We start from the raw sequence: 8,139 nt of genomic DNA, 5'->3' as shown, positions 1-8,139 counted from the left end.
GAAAAGAGAGCTGGCTGTTGGAGAGCTGGCTGTTTTTATAGGAATCCAAGATGTTCCGGAACGTTCTATATGACATCATAGGATGACATCACAAGGGTCCCAGAACCTTCTATCATGACATCATACGCTGGTTCTAGAATGTTTTACGTTCTAGAAAGTTCTTACCTACTAGCATTAACTATTTATGTCCCTATGATGATAGTTATGAATCTGAACCCTGGGTTACATGTGTGTTATGTTTTTTGGTGAAGCAGTGTTTCACCTGTTGTCTTATAGAACAGTGTAGGGCTGACCCCTATTAGTCGAATAATTTTTTTTTAAAATAATAATAATAATTATAATTTTCTTATCATTCTTTCCAAAAGAAAAGAGGCCTAGAAGCGTGGCTAATGGCACGCATACCAGAGGCTAACTGCCTACGAAAACAGGCACAGAGGCACTGAAAGAGGATTTCACCCATCTAATGAACACACTAGACTAGACAAATATCAAGATGTATCCATCAGTGGACCAATTGCATGCTTTTTCAGAGGACAAGAAGCCTTCAGTCGACTCCTTCAGACATTAACACATTAACTGCCACGCAGTTTGCCCGTCTCATACCACTCTCTGCCACCACTCTAAGCCTATGGAGATGTTCACCTTCTTTGCAGGGCTATAACTTTTTAAATTGTATTGCAAAATTGACATTACTATGGCCCTTTCAACATCGATTATCTATCGTTCAGGATGTAGGAACGTTATACTTTTTCATTCATAGATTCATATGAAAATACCGTCTCTAGAATATAAATATGTTTTTATCGTTTTCTGCAGTAATTCCTAGAACGTGAGTTATAGGCATAAACGCATATATAGATTATCGACTGCCGTTTGTTGCCGATACACGTTATATTAAAAGTTTCAACTGTACATGATCCTAAACGTTATGACTGATCATGCGCGGATGAACAGGGGGGGGGGTCGTTTATAATTCCGTGATCGTCAGTAAATGCTTTATGTAGTATGGGTGATATATTGATCAGAGCAGTTTGCATTAATAATAATAAACACTCACGCTGAAAATGACGTCAGCGTCCTCTTACCGTTCGCCAATGAGACTGGAGGAAAAAGATCCCACTTATTTGACGGTGATCTACTCGATCCATTTCCGGTTTGTATAATAATAATAAACGCCCAAATCATATCGATTATTGAGTTATGGCAGCGATCCATATATACGATGTGTGTCTAGAGTCCCGCCACAATATGTGAGTGCCGGACGCATTTGCCCGGTGCACCGAGATCACCAGAGATCCATTTCCGGTTGTAACTCGCCGATCATCCACCAGGCGGCAGTATTGAAGCGTTGCAGAGTTGTGCAGGCTCCCACTGCATCAGACCAGGCTCCGTGAGGGCATTCTGAATACCATGGCGAAAAAATGAAATATGATCTCAATAACGTCGTACGCCGTGGAATGGCAGAATTAGCATGACCTTGAAACATGTTGTACAACGTTTTTGGCGCAGGATGTGTTAAGCACCCCCCACAGCCCAAATGGAATGATAAATATATTTTTTTTGAAGGATAATAATTATATATATATATATATTTTTTTGTCGACTAACAGCAAATTTTGGCCAATCATAGTAGACTATCCAAATCCTTAGTCGGGGACAGCCCTAGAACAGTGATTTAGTTCTACCTCTGCTGTAATACTGTCAGTGGTTCTCAACTGGTCTGGCCCCGGGACCCAACATTTTCCTTAGTCATTAAGTCGCGACCCAACATTTTTAACCACTATGATTTATGTACAAAAAATATTGCAGTAATACGCAATCTTTCAAAACATGAAATAAACACAAAAAAGTGCAACTATTGCTAAAAACCCAATGAAATAAAATAATAATAAATAATATGCTTCTTAGCAGATTTCTTAGCTTAACATAACATACCTAAGTTTGGGGGAACTAATGGGATAACTGGGGTTGCAATAAAAGTGCAACTAGGGCTAAAAACCCAATGAAATAAAATAATAATAAATAATATGCTTCTTAGCAGATTTCTTAGCTTAACATAACACACCTAAATTTGGGGGAACTAATGGGATAACTGGGGTTGCAACAAAAGTGCAACTAAGGCTAAAAAAAAACCAATGAAATTAAATTATAATAATAAATAATTATGCTTCTTAGCAGACTTCTTAGCTTAACATAACAGAACTAAGTTTGGGGGAACTAATGGGATAACTGGGGTTGCAACAAAAGTGCAACTAAGGGCTAAAACACAATGAAATAAAATAATAATAATAATAATAAATAATATATGCTTCTTAGCAGACTTCTTAGCTTAACATCCCAGGGAACTAATGGGATAACTGGGGATGTTGTTTGCTCCTGACAAGAGTCTCAAAGTCTGGGGTGATGGTAGACAAAGCAACTCTGAGGTCATGCTCAATGTCCAATCTGTTCCTTTGCTTTGTCTTCAGCTGGACCAGAGCTGAGAAGCCACTTTCACAAAGATAGGTAGTGCATATAGGTAGGTATATTATTATTATTTAATTTTTTTCACACACATCCGCGACCCACTCAAAATGGCCCCGCGTCCCACTTTTGGGTCGCGACCCACCAGTTGAGAAACACTGAGTGTAGCTAGCCAGACAGTGTGACTTTGGCTACCTATTACAACAGAGATAGACCTGACAGTGTGATTTAGTTATATCTCTGCTGTAATAGGTAGCCAGACAGTGTGATTGAGTTATATCTCTGCTGTAATAGGTAGCCAGACAGTGTGATTTAGTTATATCTCTGCTGTAATAGGTAGCCAGACAGTGTGATTTAGTTATATCTCTGCTGTAAAAGGTAGCCAGACAGTGTGATTGAGTTATATCTCTGCTGTAAAAGGTAGCCAGACAGTGTGACATAGTTATATCTCTGCTGTAATAGGTAGCCAGACAGTGTGATTTAGTTATATCTCTGCTGTAAAAGGTAGCCAGACAGTGTGATTTAGTTATATCTCTGCTGTAATAGGTAGCCAGACAGTGTGATTTAGTTATATCTCTGCTGTAAAAGGTAGCCAGACAGTGTGATTTAGTTATATCTCTGCTGTAAAAGGTATAGACCAGACAGTGTGATTTAGTTATATCTCTGCTGTAAAAGGTAGCCAGACAGTGTGATTGAGTTATATCTCTGCTGTAATAGGTAGCCAGACAGTGTGATTGAGTTATATCTCTGCTGTAATAGGTAGCCAGACAGTGTGATTTAGTTATATCTCTGCTGTAATAGGTAGCCAGACAGTGTGATTTAGTTATATCTCTGCTGTAAAAGGTAGCCAGACAGTGTGATTGAGTTATATCTCTGCTGTAAAAGGTAGCCAGACAGTGTGACATAGTTATATCTCTGCTGTAATAGGTAGCCAGACAGTGTGATTTAGTTATATCTCTGCTGTAAAAGGTAGCCAGACAGTGTGATTTAGTTATATCTCTGCTGTAATAGGTAGCCAGACAGTGTGATTTAGTTATATCTCTGCTGTAAAAGGTAGCCAGACAGTGTGATTTAGTTATATCTCTGCTGTAAAAGGTATAGACCAGACAGTGTGATTGAGTTATATCTCTGCTGTAATAGGTAGCCAGACAGTGTGATTTAGTTATATCTCTGCTGTAAAAGGTAGCCAGACAGTGTGATTTAGTTATATCTCTGCTGTAAAAGGTATAGCCAGACAGTGTGACTTAGGTCTATCTGCGGATTTAATGTGACATACTGTATGTGATTGGAGGGAAGAACCCGGGAGGACGTGTGGAAAGATGGATCAGGGAGCAGCTTGTGAACTCCAGTAGGTTAGTTTGGGGGAGGGGGATTCTGGGAGGTGTTCCCCAAGGGAGGAGGGCTGGCCCTGGCTGTGGGGAGAAGTGGAGGTTTCCTGGTGAACAGGAGGCCTGGTACGGTTCCTCTCTCTCTACCCCCACACAGCTGTGATGGTCCCCTCCACCACCACCACCCCCTACCTCACCTGCAGTCTCCACACGGGCTGGACCCAACACATACACGCAGTTCCGTCGCAGAAGGCATGCACACGTGCAGGAAAGGTAAAAAAGCCCAAGACCTCCCCTCTTAAACCTATATAGGATAACTACACAGAAAATACCCCCCCCCCACATTATGCACAAACACACATGCGCATATCCCTCTCTCATACACACAGATACATACAATACAGCATTATACAACAATTATAATGGTGGGGGGGAAAAGACTGCTCACAAACACACATGGATACTACAGACTACAGGATCTGTGGTTATTTTTTAAGCTCGCTTAAGTTTTAAATGTATTTAAAGTGGAACATGTTTCTGTTAGATTTTGTACATCATTCCACATCACTGCACAAAAGATCAGATTCTTACACTGTTACAAAAAAATCTGATTCGGGCCACTCTTGCCTGCAGTGTGAACGTAGCCTAATAAGACAACCAGAAACACCTGCGCTAATGAGACTCACCCTGGCAGCGCTCCTCAGCGCAGGGCCACTCCCTCCCACACAGCTCTCTCAGAACCACACCCTGCTGCTGCCACAGGAATGTTCCGTGTGGGTTCTCCGAGGGAGCAGTTCATCACAATTATTGATATTGATCACTCGAGAGTTTCCAATGTACTTTTCGACAGGGCCAAGTGGGGCGCCGGCCAAGGCTCCTCTGGCAAAAACGCGGAAGAAAAATGTTTACAAGAAGATCGAAAGGACTCAAATGTTTATTTGAAAACCGATACCAATATGCAAGAGCGAGAGAAGCGAGAGAATCACATGCAAATCACAGCTGTTTGTACGAAGGAGAGCGGAGAGAATCACGTGCAAATCACAGCTGTTTGTACGAAGGAGAGCGGAGAGAATCACGTGCAAATCACAGCTGTTTGTACGAAGGAGAGCGGAGAGAATCACGTGCAAATCACTGCTGTTTGTACGAAGGAGAGCGGAGAGAATCACGTGCAAATCACAGCTGTTTGTACGAAGGAGAGCGAATCACGTGCAAATCACAGCTGTTTCCAGAGTCAGACAAGACCATCGATACCAATTTCCACAGAGAGGTTCCTTTAAGTACGGCACTTAAGCGAGAGTATGTTCGTTTCTTCCTGCCCTTGTCAGCAGCAGCATGGCGGCCAACAGGAAGTAGCGGCGTCTCAATTACGAACGAACACCGTCTCCTCCTCCTCCCACCACCCGCCTGCTTCCCGCCAAACCGCTCGTATATACGATTCTCGATCGACCCCTCGGCCAATCGCTGCGACGCCTGAGGTGTTTCCTACACCGTCTCGAGACAGACGTCGTTGTCTTGGTTTTCCTCGTTAGCCGCGGGCCAGTTTCCCCCCCGCCGCGGGGCCTAGCTGGGATACTAGTCAGAGTGCATTCGTTCAGACTTTCCACCTCCCTCGCTTCCTTTCAAGGACCAAGCTCATGTGACGCTTTTTGTGCTCGTTCGTACAAACAGCTGTGATTCGTAAAGCGCATTTCCCCTTAATGTCGCCGTGTTCCTTTAACCTAGACGAGAGGTACTGTATCAAAGCCGGAACGCTTCCTCACGCAAGTAATAAAAGAAGTAATTTCATTCTTGATATACGATTGAATTCAATATCAAGCGGGCTACTTTAACACTTTAACTTGAGTAGAACTTGTAACGGGGGACTTCTACTTTTACCATAGTACTATTATATCAAGATATTTCTACTTTCACTTTGACCTATGTCAAATCCCGCCCTCTTTTCTTGATCCTCCCAGAGAGGAGCTTGTGATAGGTCGATTCTGTAGTCCTTCTGCTACTGTACCTGCTGCTGTATGGAATGTACTCTTACATCACCGCTCGCTGCTGCGCACCATCCCACTCATATCGTTCTTATCTAACTCTTCCTTATCAAAGGCACTGACTTTTACTTAACCCTGACATTACTTCCACTCTCGTTATGTCTGACTAGGCTAGCTTGAAGCTTTCTACTGAACGCACAGAGAGGAAATTGGTATCTATCTTCTTGTCTGACTCTGGAGAAGACGGTCAGCGGTCATTTCCCATAAAGTTGGCGTGTTCCTTTAATTGACTTCAGTAAACTGATTTCCGGACGTTCGCCGTGTATTCAAAGTGGTCTAGATCAGAATAGAGGTTACATCATCAGCTGTAAACGGTAACCTCTGTTACCGCTTTGAGTCGATTCGAATTGAAAGTGAACTGAATCCCACACGGAGCTCGAGATGGAGCAGAACGGAACAGAACGGAACGGAGCGGAACGGAGCAGAACAGAACGGAGCAGAACAGAACAGAACGGAACAGAACAGAGCAGAACGGAGCAGAACAGAACGGAGCAGAACAGAACAGAACGGAACAGAACGGAACGGAACAGAGCAGAACGGAGCAGAACAGAACGGAGCAGAACAGAACAGAACGGAACAGAACAGAGCAGAACGGAGCAGAACAGAACAGAGCAGAACGGAACGGAACAGAACAGAACAGAACAGAGCAGAGCAGAGCAGGACGGAACAGAACAGAACAGAGCAGAACGGAGCAGAACAGAACAGAACAGAGCAGAACAGAACAGAGCAGAACAGAACAGAACAGAATGGAACGGAACAGAACAGAACAGAACGGAATGGAGCAGAACAGAACGGAACAGAACAGAACAGAACAGAACAGAACAGAGCAGAACGGAGCAGAACAGAACAGAGCAGAGCAGAACGGAGCAGGACGGAACAGAACAGAACAGAACAGAGCAGAGCAGGACGGAACAGAACGGAACGGAACAGAGCAGAACAGAACAGAACAGAGCGGAACGGAACAGAACAGAACAGAACAGAGCAGAGCAGAGCAGAGCAGAACAGAACGGAACAGAACAGAACAGAACAGAACAGAGCAGAGCAGAGCAGAGCAGAGCAGAGCAGAACAGAGCAGAACAGAACAGAACAGAACAGAACGGAACGGAACGGAACGGAACAGAGCGGAACGGAACAGAGCAGAACAGAACAGAGCAGAGCAGAGCAGAGCAGAGCAGAGCAGAACAGAACAGAACAGAACAGAGCAGAGCAGAGCAGAGCAGAACAGAACAGAACAGAGCAGAGCAGAGCAGAGCAGAACAGAACAGAACAGAGCAGAGCAGAGCAGAGCAGAACAGAACAGAACAGAGCAGAGCAGAGCAGAGCAGAGCAGAACAGAACAGAACAGAGCAGAGCAGAGCAGAGCAGGACGGAACAGAACAGAACAGAACAGAACAGAGCAGAGCAGGACGGAACAGAACAGAACAGAACAGAACAGAGCAGAGCAGGACGGAACAGAGCAGAACAGAACAGAGCAGAGCAGGACGGAACAGAACAGAACAGAGCGGAACGGAACAGAGCAGAACAGAACGGAACGGAACAGAGCAGAACAGAACAGAGCAGAGCAGAGCAGGGGAGAGAGTCAGATAGTTCTCCAACTCTGTCGCAGACAGTGAAATCCTGGTTGTTCCCCACCCACCTAGGTTATCTAACTATCGCGCCGCGCCGCCGCCACAACTAGAAACAATGACCTGGCAAACAAATAAATAAAAAATTATAATAATTTTTTTATTTAAAAAAAAAAAAAAAAATTAATTTATTTTTTAATCTGTGCAAGCCAGGCCACCGGGAAAACTCCCGGTGCTCCCGATGGCCAGTCCGGGCCTGTCAGCCCTTCCTGATGACTTGTCGTTGGATAAAAGTGTCAGCTAAATATATATCTATATATAGAGAGAGCCTTTCTCGTGACAGCACTCCATCTGTTACTGGCTTGTTACATCTCGCCAGTCTCTCCAACAAACTGGTCTGCTGTTTTCACCACCATGTGTCGCAGAGCCCCTTTCAGAGCCACTCAGGAGGCGTTGATTGAAAGTCACTTTGAAAGGCACAACCGCACCAATAGGGAGGTGTTGTCTGACGTCACTTTAGTTTCCCGCGCGGTCCACCCGTTTAGGAATTTATCATTGGGAACATGTATTATCGGCTATTGTAATAATTCTGCCTCATGAACATTGGCAAGCTTTCCATTTTTGCACAAAATGTGTTCCCTTATATCACTAACATTATTGTTTAAGCATTTTTGGTTGAAATAAAATTATACGTAATTATTTTACGATTAATTGCGAATTGTTTCATGTTGAGCTATAGATTGT

This window comes from Notolepis coatsorum (genome assembly GCF_963971535.1).
Source record: "Notolepis coatsorum genome assembly, chromosome: 19".
Lineage (NCBI taxonomy): Eukaryota > Metazoa > Chordata > Actinopteri > Aulopiformes > Paralepididae > Notolepis > Notolepis coatsorum.
The sequence above is the reverse complement of the archived record's forward strand: the minus strand, read 5'-3'. Positions refer to the sequence as shown.